The 22,053-nt window shown below is 32.4% G+C and overlaps 1 long non-coding RNA gene across 1 annotated transcript; it reads left to right on the top strand.

Moving 5' to 3' along the window:
- Positions 1 to 19,031: 19,031 nt before the first annotated feature.
- LOC148603878 (uncharacterized) lies at positions 19,032 to 21,535 on the top strand. The gene is made up of 2 exons (XR_015916792.1): positions 19,032 to 19,785; positions 21,189 to 21,535. It is a non-coding gene; the product is annotated as an uncharacterized LOC148603878 (long non-coding RNA).
- Positions 21,536 to 22,053: the final 518 nt, after the last annotated feature.

Here is a 22,053-nt window from a genome sequence, read left to right as displayed (position 1 = left end):
ATAAAACCATACATTCTCCTTTCAAGGTTCAAATTACTCAAACCAAAAAATGTTTTATCATTGCCAACTGCGCACAGATTAATTTGGGGTTTACAGCTATGCAGCGGCTATTTTTCATACCGGTTATACATAGATGTTTTTATATTAGCAATAGTTCTTATGAAAGACCAATGAAGTCGATAAGTTATAAATGTTTTGTCTATCTATCGACATCCACATATTATCACATTATTTTGGGTAATTCTTTTTGAGTAAACTAAAAGGTTATTTCAATATATTCACAAAGATTACCGGAATTAACTTGAATATCGAAATACAAAAAAGTAAAACATAAGCTTTGTTTTGTGGGAAACACTTTACAAGTTACACGTAAATGTTCATATAACGATATTGGGTATTGGAAGTGCAAGTGCACGCAATCTAAAACTGATTCTCAAAAAAGATAGGACATCATCCACTTCCTACGAATCCTTGACCTTGAGGATACTTTGTTCCTAATTCTGAAATATAATCTGATTATTTTTACATATGCGTATTTGCGCAACCCCTCATAATGTTGCCCGGTAGCCTCATTTTGACAATTTTATTTCTATATTCTACTCAGGTAAAAATGTGTAACGTAAACTTACCATATAACGTTATTTCAAAATTAAAATAATGTAAGGTTAACTTTAACTTAACGTTAACATAATGTTTAAACAATAATCGTGAAATTAACAATAAGTAATATCAACCTTAAGTTTACATGATCATTTTTGCCTGTGTAGGGCGTACAAAAAAAACAAATTTAACCCTATCTTACATCAAGCTGTTAACGTTAGCTTAATGTTAATTTCTCAGGTTAACGGTAAAAAGTCAATAGCATAACATTATTTCGTGTCAATGCTACATCAGTTTTCAAGGACCCCAATGTAGCAAAAACATTGTCTACTATACATGAAAAACATTTTATTGTACAAGCCGGCAAAGCCCAAAACAACATTACTTTTGTCTGCAAAACGTGTTACATCCAATATTTATTATCAGAGAGCGACACAATAGCAGTAATACGACCTATACTGCTACCACACCCTCCAAAGAAGAGATTGTGGATAACCCTAAACCTGTGCTATTCCTCTTTTGTTCTCTCTACCAAAGACGTGGATTTTGATCTACCGTCTATATACAGGATTGCTAAACTATTACCGCTATAACCTTGGTTCCCTTGATTACTCCTCCACAAGAATCCATACAAACAATGCTACATAGCTGAATCTACAAAATGTATCTGCAAAATGTATCTGCAAAATATACCACCGAACCTCTTTCAATACGTTTAACTTCCATATTCACAGCAGTCAAAGAGGGTCTTACCTCGACACTTGTTACTCCTGTAGTGGTATTAATTCAATGTGGATCCTGAAAAATTCGAACGATCTTCAGAAAACTCTCAATTTAAGATTATTATCAGAACATAATAGCATTAAAACCTATGTATTTCAACTCTTTATACTTCTTTTTCCCATACTCAGTTAAAATCCCGACTCAAAAAAGTATATTCATTGTTACTAAAAAAAGACAATACACATATTTAGTTCTTGGTAGACATTTTTTATTCTTTGTAAAAAAAAACAAATCATATTCCGAATATACAGAAAACGATGTTTTCAAAATGCTGGAATTGATCGACAAAATATTTGCCAAGTTTGGATGACATGTTGTTCGACTGTCGGCATTCCAATGAAAACAAATTGTGCTCCTCTACTTGCTGATCTAGTTCTTCATTCTAATTAGGCTGGCTTTATTGCTGATCTGATGCAAAAGAATGAACAACGCTTAGCTAGATCCCCGCTGCATATATGACGTATTATCGTTAAACAATCCCTGTTTTATTCATAGCATCTACCCTAAAGAACTTGAAATAAAGGATACTACAGACATTGTAAAGCCAGTCCAATATCTTGATCTACACTTGAAGACTTGTGGTAAAGGAACACAACTATAAATAATAAAACTATACAAAAAACCCGATGACTTTCGTATTGTCAACTTTCCTTTCATCTGTGACAATTTTCTTTTCAGAATCTGCGTTTGGAGTTTCATATCACAACTCCTACACTCTGCCAGAACCTCCGTTACTGCGCAGACACTTTTTAACCCACTAGACTTCTTACAGTTAGGCTTGTGAGACATTGTTATATTGCTGTACAATTTCAGTAATCAATACAGAAATTTTGTGGTCGAGATCATGAACTCGTTGATTGTTAAGGTGTATCCATTTGCACCATGAAAACAGATTTTTTTCAGTGTGTCATTGTTTTCCTTTCCTGTTCCGTAAAATGCAAATAGTTTTTCTTTTGCCATTTTGATCCAATTTGTATCGGTTTAACTAAATTTAACATTACTTCAAAGTTGCATTGACGTTACGCTTTTACATTATTTTAACATGGAGTTATTGACGTTAACATAACATTCCAAAATAAATGTCCCATTATATGTGATAAGAAGGCTTAATTCCTGGATTTTCTGAGTTAAACTTACAGATGCACACGAATATTGTGATGTAGTGTTGTGAAAAATTTACTACTGCATGTGACAGTGTCAGAAAATATAAATGATGATAAAGTAATTTGAATTGTTTTGCTAAATAAGGGGTAAAGATTCCAAAATGAAATCAAGAAAAGGGGTATAGATTTCTCAGTTTAAAATTACATCAAAATTTGGCAAAACAAATAAGGTGATGAAGTGGAAATAGGGTGAGTAAAATCAAAATCTGATGTAAGAAATTAAAGGAATTGACAAACTTTTGTTGTTGTATGTACAATTAGCGTCACCTAAGTATTATAAATAACTGACACATCAGCAGTCAGATAGTAACAACTTAAGTTGAAGCTCCTTATGGGGAACTCACAACGCAATTAAAATAAAGGAAATTTTATGCATTCGTTTGCATAAAATTACTTATTGACTAATTGTGACAACATTCAAATCACAGAAAAATGGTAGTAGCTACAATTTTGCAGCTTCTGTAGGAACAGGCCCTAGACCACCCCATTTTTAAAATTTCTGCATCTGAATTTGCCTTGCATTTAGGTACATTTTTGCAACATAAGATCAATGTATATGTAAACTTTGTAAGCATACACGAATAAAACAGCATTCAAATATTCAGTATTATAAGAGAGAATTTTTTACCTGACTTCGATGATTGGCATTGAGTTGATAACTTATTGGTAATCATACCACTTCTTCCATACTTATAAGTCTTTCGCCGTATCGGAAAATCAGTTAAAAATTCTGTTTTATTTCAGTGAACACATTTTAACCTGACTGAAAATTACCACTGAAATTTGAACTCAAAATACTTTGTATCTGTTGTAGGTATAAATATTGTATTTCGGAAACTTAAAACACTTGGAGGTATTCCAAGTTTGATCAACAACTTTGACCCTTCTAAAAATTGATACATTGTCAGTAGTCAACCATTGAACCGCTAATGTATCCCTAATATCAACACTTTAAAGTGTTTCATTAAAGCTGCATTAGTTGCTCAATTTTTTCAGTTCTGATTCTACTGAATTTTGCTGATTCAATGAAATAAGTTTGCAGTAATGCAATTGAAGCAATAAATGTCGATAATACCTACAGAATATTGTAAAAAAAACAACGTTATTTTAATCAAAGAAGATCGATAGCTCTGATCTAATTATTTTTCACCATTACTTCCGAAGATTGCCGACAGGACATTGACCTGGTAAAAGAATAGCGGATACACAGGTAAGCACGTGTCTTGTTTACATTTCATTTAATCTTTTTCTTGAGTAGTTTTCAAATAAATAATGACAATCACTGACCATGTTTGTTTCATAATACATCACAATACGTAAATTACAAAAGATCAAAAATATTTAACCAATATTATTCATACTTTGTACAGTGTTAAAATACATATTGGAGATGTACATCTCTTATTGCTAAGAAATTTATATATATAACAAAAGAAAAAACATTTGTTATATTCGAACTTTTACGGCTTGAGTCCGTCGGTCTTCCTTTTCGTTGATTAACCACTCTCGCTTTGCAATCAGATTTGTTTTAAAGAATTGACCCTTACAGCACATGAGCGGATTAAGATCTCAGAAGTTACGTGCATACGAATTTATCTAAGTCGACTTGCAAGACAAAAAATGTACCGACGCCTATTTCATGTATTTAGTGCCTTTTATTTGTGGACATCAAATGAAATTATACAGTACAACTTAGGAAAAATAATTCAAAGTTAAGGGATATTTGAACAGAAACAAAAAAAAAAATACGAAAATGACAATTAATGCAGCTTTAAAGTAAAGAAAAGTAAAGTATGAATTATGAACGTAATGGAGATTAATGATGGATTAACTATCTATTCATGTGAATAAGGTTCGAATCGTCCATTTTTTTGTGAAATTGACCTCACACGAGAGCATAGAGTCAGCACAGAAAGAAAAGACGGTTATTTAAGTTCTGATCTATAACACATGTAAAAGGATTTTTCTAAAGTATCAACATGTGTACATATTCCAGTATAAAATAAGCATACTAAGTTTTTACATTTGTTATATTTGTAGAGAAATATACTGAAATGATATTGCATTAATCATTTTATAGCCATCTTAAAGATGATGCCTCAGAGAAGTAACTTAAATGCAATGAAATGTTAGATATATCCTACTAACTAAAGACAAACTAGAATTCCGCGTTCCAAAAGCATGTTTCTCTTCAGTCTAGAATACAATAACTGGTCAAAGAAATGTTCGATCTCGCCGGTAGGCAATTCTCAACAACAAAATTTTCGTCTTCTCCTGCTAAACAAGTTCATGCCCCGTGCTTTTAAACAGTAAACATCTAACAGATTGTTGATATTTTACTCTCATGAGCTGTTACACGACAATTTCATTGTTAAATCAATTTCGGTGAGCAGATTTGGCGAGACTTGTTTCTGCCTACAGAACGGAGGATTCTAAACCTCTGACCTCTAACAACCGTGATACAGAAAGACCTCAGTATACAGCATCATGACAAAAGTGAGTTACGTTTTTAAAAGTACCAAAAAAAAAAAAAAATACTATGAAAAATTATTTTTTCCATGAAAAAATAAAGATGAAAAGCAAAGCTTTTATGTCTTTTGAGGATTAAAGATTCAATAAGATGAATAACAATAAGTTGACCTTAATAGAGAAAAAAAAAATACGTCAATATTTTACTTTCTTTTATAGGAAAATTGTTTCCCTGTGCTTATGTACAGCTCTGTCGTAAAACCAGACGATGTCGTATAATGCGTGATTCATGAACTTCGTAATCTAAAATATTTATTATTGCCAATTCTTCTGTAGGCCTCATTGAAACTGTGTTGGGAAATATAAGTGCAAACAAAAGTAGTTCACTGGAGATATTAAAACTTAAGATTTGATTTTATCCTACTACAGAAAAAGTACGGGAAAATTATCCGTCAGAAGTTTTACGCTATAACCACTCAACACATATTTCAAGTTATAGAGGAGTTCCCAAATATTTTTTGATCGGTAGTCCTTCAGTAGGCCTCATATAAAGTGTATTAAAATAAAATTGCAAATGAGAGTTTCCCACTGGAGATATTAACACTAAGATTTTGGTTTTGTTCTAGAAAAAGTACAGGAAAACTTCCCACCAAAACTTGTACACTAAACCCAGTCGAAAAATATTTCACGATAATTAGCAGATCCAAGGACATAAACATAGGAAGAGTTGTTTTTTTATGACCCAACAGATGTATTTATACAGTTTCATTAATTATCTTTTGATAAATCACCCCCGTCTATTTTTAGTAATGGTTTATTCTGTAGACACAAGATTAAAAGTTCTTTAAAAATTGCTTTTGAAAGGCTTCACTATGATTTTTTTTAAAAGATGTATTTTGTATAGATTGTATTGGGGAAACTTAAAATGGGACTCGCTATCGACGAGATACTGTAGTGTAAATTGAACTTCACAGCACATAAATGTGACCAACTTCAAACCTTATTGAAATTGTATCAGTTCATTACAGATCAATGCTTATCTAAAAATAGAAATTTCAAGGCAAAGGAACCCAAGGAAACCTATGAGCAGCGGTATTAGTTATACTCTGATTCTATTCATATAAAATTGAGGCTTCTCTGAAAAGTTTTGTCAGGCGCATTTTTGAATTACTGTTTTAGACATGATGATTTGTGGAATATCAACAATACCAAATATTGGATCCAAGGTAAAACAGACACAAAGCCTTCTAGAATATCCAGCAATACTAAGAAACAAGTTTTGTCTGATTGCTGAGTAGGTTATGCCTATTTTTGATAGTTTTTGTACATGTACATGTACACGGTTCTTTTATTTTTAATTATCTAAATGAGTTAGCTATATCTTATTCAGCATGTCTCCGAATATAACACCCCTACTGTACAAAAAATATTGTAGACATTGAAATATCTTTTTATCAATGACATTCTGATTTTTTAACAATCCCCTCATTCCCCTTTCACAAATGATCACTTATGCTTACAAATAGAAACATTTCGCCCCTGCAAACAAACGTTAACGTTTGGGGGTATATTAGAATTAACCTGACTGTCTGTCCGTCCGTCTGTCTACACTTTTTGTCAGCCCAACACCTCCTTAACTGCTCAAAGGATTTCGATGAAGTTTTATAGAAAGGTTGGGCATAATTTGTAATATAAATGAATACAATTACTGTCGGACGACTCCAAAAGTAGATAATCCAACTTAAAGATCTTTATATTTCATAACCTCGTCACACAACTCCTCCTAAACCGCATTAGGGATATGAATGACATGTTGTAGGAAGGTTGGACATCATATGTACCGATAATGAAATTTTATATAATGTTGGAATGGTAAGCATCATATGCATGAAGGAATATAGTTAGGAGTTTTATACATTGTTATGTTTAAACCTCGTCAGTGCAACTAATACTAAACCGCTCAAGACATTTTGATAAAATCTTAAGTATCATATATTCCAGTTCCTGAGGTTATTAACATGACGTAGCATGGAGACAACATCTTGTTTGCCAAACTGATCAGGGTTCCACCTCGATATTTAATGAAGCTCTGCCCTAACATATATTATCAATATAAAAGGAAAGTGATGGATTGCAATGTGGTTGGGGAGATGTTTAAAACTAGCAAGCATAACATCCTCTTTAATTGCTCTTTGAATGGGATTTTGATATAACTTCATGTATGAACCGATTCAATTTTTTAATTGCAGCATGTTTGATTGGAGAAACTGTCAAACAGAAACTGTTATGTACATCAAAGATCTATGTAATTGTTCTACAAGTAATGTATGTAGTGATAAGCCCTCCATGCATGTTGTCTACAATTTCAAGTCTTAACTGGCATTTCTATGGGAACAAATTGTGCTCCTCTACTTAATGACCTATTCCTTCACTCTTGTGAGGCTGACTTTATAGCTGATGTGATCCGAAAGAAAGAATATCGTTTAGCTAGATCCTTTAGTCTCGGTTTCCGCTATGTATATGACGTATTACCTTTTAACAATCCTAAGTGTGGGGATTTGATACATCGCACCTACCCCAAAGAACTTGAGATAAAGGATATTACAAACAATGTGAGGTCAGCCTCATGTCTTGACCTACACTTAGAAATCGATGGTAATGGAAAACTATTGACCACGTTTTACGACAAACATGATGATTTTTCATTCAAAATTGTCAACTTTCCTTTCATATGTGGCAACATCCCTTCAGCATCTGTGTATGGATTGTTCATATCACAACTAATACATTATGCTTGAGCTTGCCGAGACTACGTATACTTTTTTGTATCGCGCTAGAATCCTACGAAATAGTCTTCTGGAGCAAGGTTATGTTGCTACAAAATTGAAGTCATCACTACAAAAGTTTTATGGTCGTCATCATGAACTCGTGGATCGTTACGGTGTATCCATCTGCCTCATGACAACTGATTTGTTCAATGTGTCATAGTTTTCGTCTTTCGACTACCCCGGACTTGACTTTTTATGAGTAATTCGGCGGGTTTTTTTTAGAAAAGCAAAGGACGCTTACCTTACCGGTGTACCTGGTCCATGCTCCCAGTTTTTAATGGAGTCCGAGTTGCTCATTTACTTTTGTTACTTTGTATGTATGATTTTAGTTATTTTATGTACTTTGTTGTGTATGTCGATTTTCCATGTCGGGTCTTTGTCCCTGTATTTTATTCTTTTGATTACAGCTATAACCTTGGTTCCCTTGATTATTCTTAGCCTTCTTGTCATTGTCATGAAAAATATTTCTAAATAGCTGAAGGGTTAATTTGTTTTTTATTATCTTTCAATAAAAAATACCCAATATCAGTAGTGGGCACATGTCAAGGATGGCCCATTAAATAAATTCTTTGAGTGTTATAAGTATATAATATACATATAATCATTATAATATGCATACTGAATGGAATTTTTGTACATGTTTTATTGTTTTTTTTTATTAGATTTGTTCATGGAATTAAGATTAAAATTGGATGAATATTTCCTAAATGCAATGAAGATCTGCGTAAAATAGTTTAAAAAAGTGAAAACTTGTCTTATGGCAAACTGATCTGTTGACATCTATATGACTGAGAGCAACCCCTACAAAATAGATTTTGTTTCAGTTGTAACTCCAGTAAAAGTATAGGAAAGTCTTGTTCTTAGTCTTGTTCCACAACATTCTTTGCTACAATGGTCAGACTAGTAACGGCATTTAATTTGTGGGTTAATACATTTTCCATTTTAGTGATGAGGCGTCAAATAATTGGGACCAGAAACATGCAATTTCATGATGACAGATGTTAAGACAATAACATGACTATAAGTGAACGGATCTCTTTAACATTATGACATTTTTCATAGTACCAAAAGAAGACTGGGATCGATTTTGGAGGGTTGAGACATGAACCTCTTTTGAAAAAGGGATCAAAACGCTCACAAATCAAGCATTTTCCTTATGTTTGGACATTAACTTGAGTATGAGTCAACGGATCTCATATCAAATTAACTACAATGTGCCATTCCACAACAGGGAGAGTAGAGTTGATTTTTGGGGCTGTGACTTGACCCAAGAAAGAATAAGGTGCCATAAAGGGTCAGAAAAAAGATTTTGTTTAATTTTAGGTATCTTGAACTAAAAGGGAATGAATCTCTTTGATGTTGTACTACAAGGTTTCATACCATTAACAGAAGGTTGGATTGATTTTGGAGGTTTTGACTGGAATCGTTCAGTAGAAAATGGGCCAAAAAGTGAACACGTGTGTTCAATTCTGATCATTTTTTTATCCTGTGTCAAATATCTAAAACTAATCAAAATTCAAAACTGTATTCAGTATCCTAATGTGTTTCTTCTTGTCCCATCTGTTCGTTTTTTTTTACCCATGCAGTTGTATCAAACTGCACTCTGTAAAGCACACTATTCAATGTTGAGTTATGGTACACTATTCACAGATAGTCAAAATTTCATCTTGTGTCACACATTTTATCGCAATTAAAATTCAGGGTTATGTTTTACAAATTTCATTCTATGATTAGTAAATGCTTTGCATAAGTGAAAATTTGAATGGGGCCACTTCCCATGCTATACTGGTTAACTCTTCTTAAGTGCTAATATTGATGTGTTGGGTATTTTGAGCATGATCTCTAAGGTTCTGACCAAATCTATTCCCTGACGTTAGCTGTAACACTTATGAAATCAACAATTCTATACTTTCATGATATGATAAATATTAAAGACAGTTCTAACTCTTTTAAGTATACACACTTGGTGAACATACCAAGAGTATACACAACCACGTATGGTCCGCACTCTGTCAGGTATAGGGCTGCTAAATCATGGAACCAACTTGAATTAGAGAAGAGATGAAATTAGATCAATTTAAAAGTAAATAAGTGGGAGGGTGAGGGGATGTTCTTGTTCCTGTTGGCAATTTTTTTGGTTTACCCAACTGACAGATGCAACATCATCTCCTTAAAATCTTTCCATTATTATTTCTGCTTAGCATGATCTGCTTTCATACCTAGTTTGCATTGATTTTATTTCAGTGCTTTATTTGTGTGCATGATTACAAATGTACTTACATGTTATTAATAAGTTGTATGTGTATGTGTATTTGTCTTGTGTTTATATATGTCGATTTTAAACTCTCTACAGAGCTTATGTTTTCTTGTTTGATATATCGACTTAAAATAAAGTTTACTTGACTTGAACATGCAACCAAATTATATTTGAAAATGGTATTAAATATACCAGGAATATACTGTAAACATTTCTTTCTCATGCATCTACATGTTGTTTCATTTGGTGTGTCACATGCTCTAAGTGTTTAAAGCACTCACAGAAAGATCTACTAGAAAAAATGTATTTAAGCCCTGATGAAGTTGAACCTAACGGATGCAAAGTGAGCATGGTGGTTATATTTTGTATGAACAGTGAACTTATTCACACTTTGTGCAATTGCTTACACTTTCTTACTTATATAAACTCCCTTTTTTAAATGTTCTTAGTATCATCGTGAGAAATCCAGACATGCAGAGAGAGAATTTCCTAGGATATGCCAGAATTGGTAATAATCCGACTACCAATTAGAGACTGGTGTCCTCAGGGCAGATCTAACTCTATGTATTTTAAAAATGTTTTGAATATCCATGTATCAGTGTAGCAAAGGCATGTAGAACGTGTACTTTACATTGGATTTTTAATCCTGATTACAAATAACATTCACTTTAATGACTCATTACTTAAATTAATATAATTAAGTCAATGTTGTCTTAAAACATTTGTTTTATCTTTTTAACTTGCCTTATATAGAACTTCTTTGAATTGACGCTATTGAATTGTTGTAAAGAAATATTTTTTGACAATTTATTTAGGATAACCACTTAATGTTGTATGTACAAATGTACCAAAAACATCACTTAAGTAGCCGTCTTTATAAAAACCCACCTAATTCACTTTTATTTCTTGTTCAGAAATCATTATAGATCACATAACCAGTCTTGGTTTTTCGTTTAGGGGATATAATATATTTATAGATTGTACATAGAATTAGCAGGAGTTAATGTTCTTGATTTGTTTTGATTTGGTTGATTTTAGTGGGAGGTTAAAGTGCAGTTTTCCCAAAAGTACAGATCTAAATATTGAAAGGACGAATGTCACATAGAAATATAGCATAAATACAAAAAAGCATCCTCTGATCCATGGTTTTTTTTTACACCATGAATAACTTTAAGATAGGCTGAATTTTATATTTGAACTGGTACTTAAACAACCACTGAATATAATATCGTTAGATATCTATTAAAATAACAATCAACAGCTCAATGATCATTAACGTTAATTTAAAGTTAATATTCCATTAACGTTAAATTAGTGTTAAGGTAAGTATCTTGCCATCACTTAGCATCCGTTGTTATCTGTCGTCGTCGTCCGTTGTCGTCGTTAACAGTTTTTAAAAATTCATCTGAAACTACTAGACCAATCAGAACCAAATTTGTAAAAATGTTCCTTAGGGTTCTGCATACAACTGATGTGGGGATATTTTTATTGCCAGAAGATATGGCCGCCATTTCTATAATAGAACAAATTGGTCTTTTTGCATACATTCATATTACGTTAAGTGAACGTGACTCATTTTTGAATGTGTATAAGAATGGAAATGGAGAATATTACAAGGGTTCGTGGACATACTTGTGAAAAAAGATTTTTACCCATGGGCAACGACCGTTGATGACTACCCGACTTGCAGCGTAGGGCTGAAACAATATATTTATGTTTATCAGTGAAGATATACTGTTTTCATTGACCTCATAAACCAGAGAAATGTCCAGTTTCTGATGGTTTTCATCATGTTGCTTCAGTCATTGTGCTTTGTATGTTTCAAAAACATACGTATGTAATAACAACGCTAAATCACCAGGTCATTTATGTGTTACCAGTATCCCTTTTTGATCGTGAATTATGATCAACTCTTTTTGAAATTACCATCCGCCGTGTGTTACATTTCGCTTTTTATTGTCCCAAAATCGGACATTTTTTGAGAATAGGTAATTCACAGACTGATTGGAAATTATATTTACCAAAGGACGACTGAGTAATTTCAGCAACATATATGTATCAACTGAGGAATTGTTAGGACCTTAATGGAATTATCTATTGCATATTGGGAATATGTTAGTTGCCGTTATTACACTTTGTTACGAGTGTAAATATCGCAAGTGTTCGTATATACACTCGAAAACGAAACCACGAAAACGTTAAAAGAACAATAGCTTATGAAAAAATACTACGATACAAATAAAAAAAAATAAAAAAAAATAAATAAATAAAAAAAATTACTGCAAATGATTACTGGGGTATTTCAGAATTTGGCAAATATTAAAGTTGTGACAATTCATGTGAATCGAGCTTTTTCACAAAACAGTATCATGTGACGTGATTTCCACGTGAGTAATGTCGCATATTTTCAATGTGTATTTCATGTGAAAGAGTAATCAAGGGAACCAAGGTTATAACGGTAATCAAAAGAATGTCATATCCAGGTACAAAAACCAGATATGGAAAACAGACATACACAACAAAGAACATAAAGTAACCAAAATCATACATACAAAGTAACAAAAGCAAATGAGCAACTCGGACTCCACTAAAAACTAGGAGCATGGACCAGGTGCACCAGTAGAGTAAATGTATAAAATTTTATTTACATCAAGATCGTGCATATAATAATTGTTTCAAAAACTCACCGGAAGCGAAGTCAGGTATAGCAGTGGTGGGGCAGTGTGCTCGGTTTTTAGGCATAAACATTAGAAAATTTGTTCAGAAAATGATTTCTTTTGATTTTCCATAGGTTTTGTATTTAGATTTTATCCATTGAAAGCACTGAAGACATAGTAAAGATTTCATACAAACTTTCTAAAAAATATTTCAAAGTGTTACGAAATTATGAAAAGAAAATAGGCGGTCACTGGGCAAAAAAATCAATACTATGAAATGGATGAAACCAGAGAAAATCTCCAAAATTCCAAGAATGATGACCATTTTTTTTTATTTCTTCTAGAATCTTGGTTCCCTTGATTACTCTTAAACAAATAAATATGTTTTGATACAAACGATATTTTACCATACTTGGCTTACATTTCTGGTAATACTTAGCCATTTTTTTCCCAAAGACGATAGAAATGGTAAATGGATCCTTTTGGTTTCATTCATGTAAATCTTTATTACGCAAGATGTTCCTTCTGTCATTTAGTTACTAGATAAAGTCTATAGAACAGATATTACACATGTGCATGATATTCTTGTCTTACAAAAGAAAAACTAAGATAAGAGACCATTTGCAAATTTCAAGAATACTACTGTAAATTTGAAATGCGTGAATTCAGTAACAATAAAAATGAGGAATGACCTGGCAAACTTAACAAATTACAAAAATGGCAGATTATTTCAAAATCCTTCGATTCTTTTTGGGTTTACTCGTGACAGGTCCATGATTGGTTCAGTATCTTTATCAAGATAAAATTGTCATGAATATTTTCCTAGAACTAAAGCTTATCGACCGCCTGACTTATCTGACATGATATATCCCATGTTTGGAAAAGTTGTCAGGTTGCAGTTAGGTCATTTGACAAAAAATATGGGATTCGGTTTTAGGTGTTTGATTATCCAATGTTTTTACCGGGAAAGGTGTACAGACGACAAAGACACATATATTTTTAACTTTATCTTATTGATCTTACCATGTTCTTCATGTGCAGTAATCATATAAACCTGAAATAGCAATATTTTTCTGCCACTTTTTGAAAAATTGTCTGGTCCATTCTGACCATGCATTTAAGTACAATTAACAATTTAATCTCTTTAAATAATTAGAGAAGTATGTTTTGTATAATTCGTTTGGTGTTGATCATCTTCACATTTTCTTTACGTGTAAGGATCAATGTTATATCATTCATTTTTTTATTAGTATTATTTCACTAAGACTGTTTCAAGATTCTCTTCTTGTGAACTATTTACTAGTCTACATTTAAAAACAAGAAACATTTTCAACAATCTTTGCCAACTCGATACACCCATTTCATACCATGCACCTTTTGATCTTCAAAATAGGAGGTGCGCAATGGAAATTCTGTGAATGTTTCGTCAAATACTATTGAATTATGCCAGTAGTGTAGGAAATGTAACAAATACATTTCTGGAAAACAGAAGTAAGGAAGGGTAGACGGAAGGATGAACACCACTATCACTATCACGATATATACTTAAGCAATGTGTGGGTATGGGGGTAAAATATAACACTTAAACTATTGCAGACGTTTGTTCCAAAAATGTTCATTTATTTTTTCAGTCAGTAAGGTTTGTTCATTAGCAATATTACATTTAAAAAGCACATAAAAACTTCTCCACTTTTGAACACTAACTTATAAAATAACTTTTTTATTGGCCTTGGTTACATGTACATTTTAGTAAGTATTACAATGTGGATATTGATGTATATATTATACAGCAAGTCCTATGACGAGATTTTTGTTAAAGATACGTTAGGCTAGTAACAATAAAGCCATTTTTAAAAATTAACTGACTTTTAAAGAATTGAAATAATGACACAGACCAAAGTATTTAATTGTCAAATTTCAGCCATTCCTGAATAAATATTTGAATAGTTTTTCTCTATTATCATTACTGAGTATTAATAGCTTGAGAAACAAATGCATTTTTTTCACTGATTATATCCCAACACTTCAGGTTATATTTTTGACCAACCTGTTGCTCTAATATGTCCATACTAACATGTTGTTCTGTTGATAGCGCCTCCATTTTTTGACCGATTTCCTTCTCCGGACAATATTGGTAAGGCGCTGTACGTAGACAGTTGGTTTTCATGCGATAACTTGGTTATTAGTTAGTGAATATTTAGAATTTTTTTTAACAATGTTTCAAACCATAGAAAAAAGGTTGGAATTAAAATATACATTTTCCTGATATCAAGGCAATACCTTGACTGCTAGTGAATGAATCTTTTCAAAATTGTATTTGAGAGTTTAAGCCACGCCCTTAAAAATTTAAAAATCGTCTTTATTCGTGCAATTTTGATTTTTTGTAATTGAAAATTAAATTTTCCATAAAAATAAATCAAAATTTAGATACCTCATACGAGGTTTGAGTTATTAAGGGGCCAACGGGACCTCGCAAAAATGTACTTTTTCAATTTTTAGTGCGATTTTGCAATATATTTTTATTGAATTTCATATACAAATTACAGCCTAAATACAAGAGCTTTTAAAAATATGCTTACCAAATCAACCCTATCATATTTAGTGTTTGAGATAATGAGGTACTAAATTGTCCATAAATAAACCCTAAGGCTGGCATTTATACTTAAATTGAATTTCAAAATATTGTGAAATATTGCGTCTAAATGAGTTTTTGTGTCCATAATGAAATGTAAGTCCCTATATTTTGTGTGTTATAAGCAAGTATTTTGTCCACATATGCCCCAAGTGAACACAATTTGACTTGCTGCGGTCGTACCATGCTGTTCTCGGAAAAGCTTTTTATTTCATTTGTTCTGAAATTATGCTCATATTCAAGTGAATGGTTTGTGACAATACAAATTTGTATGTGATTGATATTCACAGGTATTGGTCAAGCCCACCACATTTTAAGGAGAGCTGTCTCCTTTCCTATTTACCGCTTTGTGGGAGTGGGGGTATTAAGAGTGTGTTAATGAAAGTTCTTTAATTTGTGACTGCTATGTATCTCAGAAGTTTGGGAAGTTCGTAAATTACAAAAGGACCCTTGAAATATATTCTTTATATATATAATTTTTTCATGGCTTGAGTCCGTCAAAAAAACAAGTCTTCCTTGCCACCAATTAACCAGTTTCATGCCGTGGACCTACATCTTTACCAGCGTCGTAGCAGGTCCAACGGAAGTGACAGAAACGATGTTTGTACGCCGATTCGTACAAAACATTAAACACATGATAAAGACTAGACCTGATAGGATAACCTGGTGCCAATGAAATAATAAGGCGTGATTTTCAATTTCGTTTTAATGTTATTTATATCTGGAAACGTTATTCTTTGAATTACCTAATATTGATATTCTTAATGAAATTGACGCTATGTGAGTTCAGGGAAAACGTGTGGATATCAAATGAAATTATAGAGGAAAAGTACATTTTAGTAGAAATAATTCAATAATTCAATATTTCAACAGAAACAACACTTTACAAAAAGGACAGCTGAAGCAGCTTTCAATAATATTTTTGTCCACTGGGGCTCACTATAAAGGTAAGTAATCGCCGAAAACACAGATAATTAAGACATAAAACTATATGGACTACATCTAACACTCCAAATGTAAAATCTTACTTAAAGACTCAAGACTTAATCATAAAAGATAATTAAAAAATACTTAAATAATAAGGGAGTTAGATGATTCTAAGGCTAGTTGGAAATAAATAACAGAATTAATCTAAGAGCAAATACAACTGTGGCGTGCTGACAAAAAAAAATCACGATGTAATTGGTAGTTGTATTTAGTGCTTGAAATTATTCATTTTAAAAGAAATTTATTTTTCTTTTGATACCAACATATATGTTGGAGTTGATTTTTTCTGAGGCGTGAAAGAGGCAATCGATGAGAAATAAAGTTGTAATTATTGTAAGTCTTCCAGTTATATGCTAATATTGTAATTTGTGTCTTGCAATGTTCAGTACTTCAACACCTATTAATAGTAACGCACAATCACATATCTCATAAAATAATGCCAAAATGTTACTTTCATTGTGTATATTATGTGCCAATGCAGTACAATACCCAATGATTTGTGAAATCGAGTACATTTCATTTCATCAAAAATCTCCCTGCCGGGCCTTACCTGTTGTTCAAAAAGAGATTTCTTTTCTTGTCAAATATTGAATAAAAGGCATATTTATAACAGAATCCGTTGAAAGGACGAATGTCATAACATTGCATGAATATTAAAGGTCGATGTCTGAATAGGACCGATTTTCCATTGACGTTAACCTCGAATAGAGGAGAGGTGGCATACATCTTTGCTGAATCTTCAATATAAAAGAAATGTATTATTATATTTCAAACAAGTATACTTGTGAATTTTTTCACAATAATGTGAATTATTATATTTCAAACAAGTATACTTGTGCGTTGTTTCTTGTACGAGCATGTCGAAAAACAGTTTGGAATAAATCGAGGCGGGGGTATTTTCTGACGTATTAGTGGCTACGTTTGTTTACAAGCGTTACTATGACAAATTGAACATTGTGGCGACAGTGCTATTTGTTCCCTATATTACGTAAAAATTCAACTCAAACAGAACGCTGTGAAAAAGTAATCAAAGAAACCAAGATTCTAACGGAAGTCAAAAGAATGCAATCCAGGGACAAAGACCAGACATGGACAACAGACATTCACAACAAAGAACATTAAGTTACTAATATAATACAAACAGAGTAACAAAAGCAAATGAACAAATCGGACTCCAGTAAAAACTGAGAGCATGGACCGGGTACCACGGTAGGGTAAGCAGTCTCTGTTTTTCTAGTAACACCCATCGAGTTGCTCATAAAACATCAAGTCCGAAGTTGACAAAATGAGAAAGGAAAACTATGACATGACGAACAAATCAGTTTGCATTGCGACAATGAATACACTGTAACAAATCACGAGTTCATGATGACGACCATAAAACTTCTGTAGTGATGATGTGAAATGTTCAAATGGTCTATTTACAATGATTTTCTAACGTTTAATTTTGGAAACCTGACTTAGTACCGACACGTTAGCCCTTTTGCTGCTACGAAAAAGAAATCAAAACTCTACGTTCAGTGTCAAAGCTTGTAATGGACGTCATTGTGAATGGAATGGAGGTTTTATGAAATCAACAATAGAAAAATAGAAGATCCAGTTATTCTGGACGGATACAAATGAATACAAAAATTGATTTTCCAACACCCGCAAGGTGAACCGGACATTTTAAAACAAAACAAAACAATATCAGTCGTACAAAAATAAATGAAAGTAGGAAAATCATTATTTTAATTTTAAAATATTTAGATTAAGAACAATCTTTAATGACCTGAATCCTCATTAGTTTATTTACGCCGATAACAAAAAAGCACTAGAACAAAATTGAAATGATAAGAAGTAGAACCGGACAGATCAATATTTACAATTCGAACTCAGAAAATGTGTATAGACACATGCATGTAGCCTTTTTTTTAGCTGAAAAATCCCTTCATATTTTCTATAAACATACCTAATTTCCACATTTAACATTCAACGGGTCATAGTGTTCCTTTCCGCGTTTGTCTACCCCGGACTTGACTTGTTTTTAGTGGAGTCCGAGTTGTCCATTTGCTTTGTTTACTTTGTATGTATGATTTAGTTACTTTATGTTCTTTGTTGTGTATGTCTGTTTTCAATGTCTGGTCGTTGTCCCTGGATTACGTTCTTTTGATTACCACTATAACCTTGGTTCCCTTGATTACTCCTTAACAAACTTTTTAGAGTAAAAAGCAACATTCGTACAAGACGTGTCTTTATCTATAACTCTGATGTGATCTTTTGCTAGTCAATGTAATATTTCTAGAACATGCCTTTCGTTGATAAACATGTCGTCTTTGAATTAATGCATTGACTGTTGATTAATTATATCATTACAGTAAACAACAGATAAACTTATATATCAGAAATCAATCTTTATATTCTTTGACAAATTCACAACCAATTACATAATATCCCCAGTGTAACGTGTGAGCATCTATCTCATTTGTCATTGTCCTTTACTTATTGACTACAATGTATATTTCTCCCGCAACGGTAAATATTCCACATATCCACCTACATTAATCTTTGTCTGTGTTGTCAATTCAAGGAATGTTTCAAAATTTTACTAGGCAACTTTTGAACAGTTTACACTTCATGAAACGAGAGGCGGTTTAAAAAAAGTGTAACATGGTAAGCTGTCCCGAATTGGTTTATTTTGGTTATATTTGATATTGCACATTTTTTTTAGTTCTGGACAGACAAAACACATATTTAAATATAAACAGGGAAATAATCAACATTGGAGATTATAAAAACAATCATGATACTAAAGAACGATGAATAATCTTGAAATAGGAAACATTAAATTCATTCCACGTGTCATACTTATCTTTACTTAATAAATTATATCCTAATGAAAAAGATAATGTTACTATTGGTTCGATGACAACAATAAAACACTTCCAACGAAAGAAGATTTAACCATCTGTGATAACTGTAAAGGTGTCATTCATATCTTCAGTACAATAGACACATATAGGATAAAGCATAATTGAGAAAAAAGGATGGTCGCCCAAAAAACCACATGGAGATGCACTGTTGAAACAGAAATGGAAAAGACTGACATGGCTTGAGCAAACTTGAAAAGGAAATTAAGATAGAAAATAGTGGAAAAGCCTAGTCTTTGTCCTTTGTGCCTTCATTTGCAACAACAAATAAGTGCAGATAGGTCATGTACATTTAAGACGTGGTTTCACGTAGGTAGCATGCTGAGGAAATATAAGTGTAAATTAAACTGTAAATTATATCATATTACGTTTCCGAATTGAGATCGGCATGGTATCAAATAAAATAAAGTTGCATCTGTTGCATTGTTTAATCAATATAAGATTATAAGAGCAAATGGTAAGATCAGAATTCATTGGAAGTCGACTTGTGGTTATAACAGGTAAGTACATAAAGTATTGTGCTCAATGATGGGTTGATATTTAGTGTAGTACACAAGTAAATTCATGAAGTGTTTTAGTTTTTGTGGTTGTTAATTTTCTTTGATTCTGTCAATTGAATATTTTCGCAGGTTTCATTTTTTGCAGGTTTGATAGCAATAAGCGTTATATGGTGTGAAAAAAACCAAATTCGCTGAGGCTATATTTTTTGCAATGTTCTTTTCATCGCAAAATCAGTAGAAAAATTGGTATACCTTGAACATGAATCCTCTTACAAAAGTCCGAAAAAAGGGGGGAAATTTAATCTGAGTTTAAGAAGTTCCATAAACTGTTTTGAGTGAGATTTTTTCCCAAATGGTTTTGGAATTTTATTTTGATAAGCCTATTTCAAGACGCGAAATGATATCATTTGCAGGAAAATGTTACCAAAATAGGTAATTTTAGGTGCCTGAATAATATTCGGGGACACATAACATTTTTTAAAAAATATAAGACAATGTCTGATAGGTGTTTATTTTATTTGTCTAAACGAAATGTACAGACGAGATGTTTTTTTTTATTATTAGTAAGATAGGATTATCTCAAAAAGTACTTATATAAAATTAAGGCCTATGGTAATGAATTGAAGAATTTTGACCTATTTTAAAGTCACATTTTTGAAGTATATCCATCACTAAAAAAAGTAGAAAAAATGTTGAAAAAAAACGTATTAAGCATGTCTTACCCAAACGTTAAAAATAGATCTACTTATCGTTTAAAAAACAATGCAATAGAAAAGGTTTTATCCATTTTAGGTTTATAATGTATTACTTTTATGGAGATGACGTCTGCTACATATGTTGCTAGTTTTATATCCAGAAATATTATGTTTCTGAAAAAGATTGTAGATGATACATTTTTATAATATCAACAAGCACGTTCTTCAGTACGTATTTGTATATTTTTTTTTCTTTTCATTCCTTAATTTGACGCGCCTTTCCTACAAACCAAAGCTTTATTTTGTAGGTGTAATTGATTTACTCAATTTCAATCATATCTTTTATTTTCACTTTTTTCTTGTCCGTATCTTCTGTACCGTTTTGACTACTGATCTTACCAAGAAGACCAGCAGAAATTGTATGCTGCACGTTTGTGTTGATATATATTAGAAATTATTAACGATAATTATAACGGGACATAAAGCGCACAATAAAATCTGGTTTAACCCAACTTGCAATAAAAAAAGTCAGGACTGTTGCAATGGTTTTTAACGTTCCTTTTTTTTAACCCTGATATTGCCATTTCTACAACGGACTTTCAATTTAACTATATCTTGTGACTATTGCGTAGAGTTTATCAGTTCGGTTATTTTGAATTACCTTCTTTAGAGGTTCAGATCATTCAGATATTAAATATATTGTTTCAGTCTCCCTAGAAAATGAACGTCCTTGGCCTAACCATGTTTGTTGGTGTAATGGTGATTGCTAATGCTGAATCACCACCTGTCACAACACCACCTATGCTGGGGTGTAAAATATGGATGAACGGAGAATTGGTGATGTTGCAGCCAGGTGAGAATAAAGCAATGGGTTGTAAATTTTGCCACTGTCCTGACGATGGAGGAGAAGCAGGATGTTATCATATTGATTGTGCAGAATATTTTGGCATTCGTTGTCCTGAGGGAGAGTCATATCAAGAAGAAAAAGGTCAATGCTGTAGAGTTTGTAAGAAGACAGAGACGTAAATTAAGCAATAAAATATTGTTTTGTTTTGTTTTTGTTTAATTAACGCCATGATGCACACCGCATCAATGTTACAAACAGAGAGAAATGTAAAAATGTACTATAATTGTGTCATGAACTAATGATTTTGAATGTCAGTGTTATTGCATAAGGATATTTTATCTACACCGTCAGGGTATTTTGGTCAAATTTAAATTGCATGTGACTTGATTATGGACGGGATTAGCGTTTAATCTACATCGAAGGAGTATTTTAGTCAGACTTAATTTGCCCTGGACTTGATTATGAAAGCGATTAGTGTTTTATCTACTCCGATGGGGTATTTTAGTCAGATTCAATTTGCACTTGACTTGATTATTGATGGTATTAATGTTTTATCTACTCCGGAGAAGTATTTTAGTCAGATTTAATTCGCCCTTGATTTGATTATGGATTGGATTAGTGTTTTATCTACTACGATGGGGTATTTCAGTCAGATTTAATTTACATGTGACTTTATTATGGATAGGATTATTTTTTTGTATCTACTCCGGGGGTGTTTTAGTCAGA

Source organism: Perna viridis, chromosome 11, assembly GCF_037379345.1.
Source record: "Perna viridis isolate PV_CMFRI_1.1 ecotype Kerala chromosome 11, ASM3737934v1, whole genome shotgun sequence".
NCBI lineage: Eukaryota > Metazoa > Mollusca > Bivalvia > Mytilida > Mytilidae > Perna > Perna viridis.
Note: the sequence above shows the minus strand (reverse complement) of the source record. Positions and strands in the feature narration are given on the sequence as shown.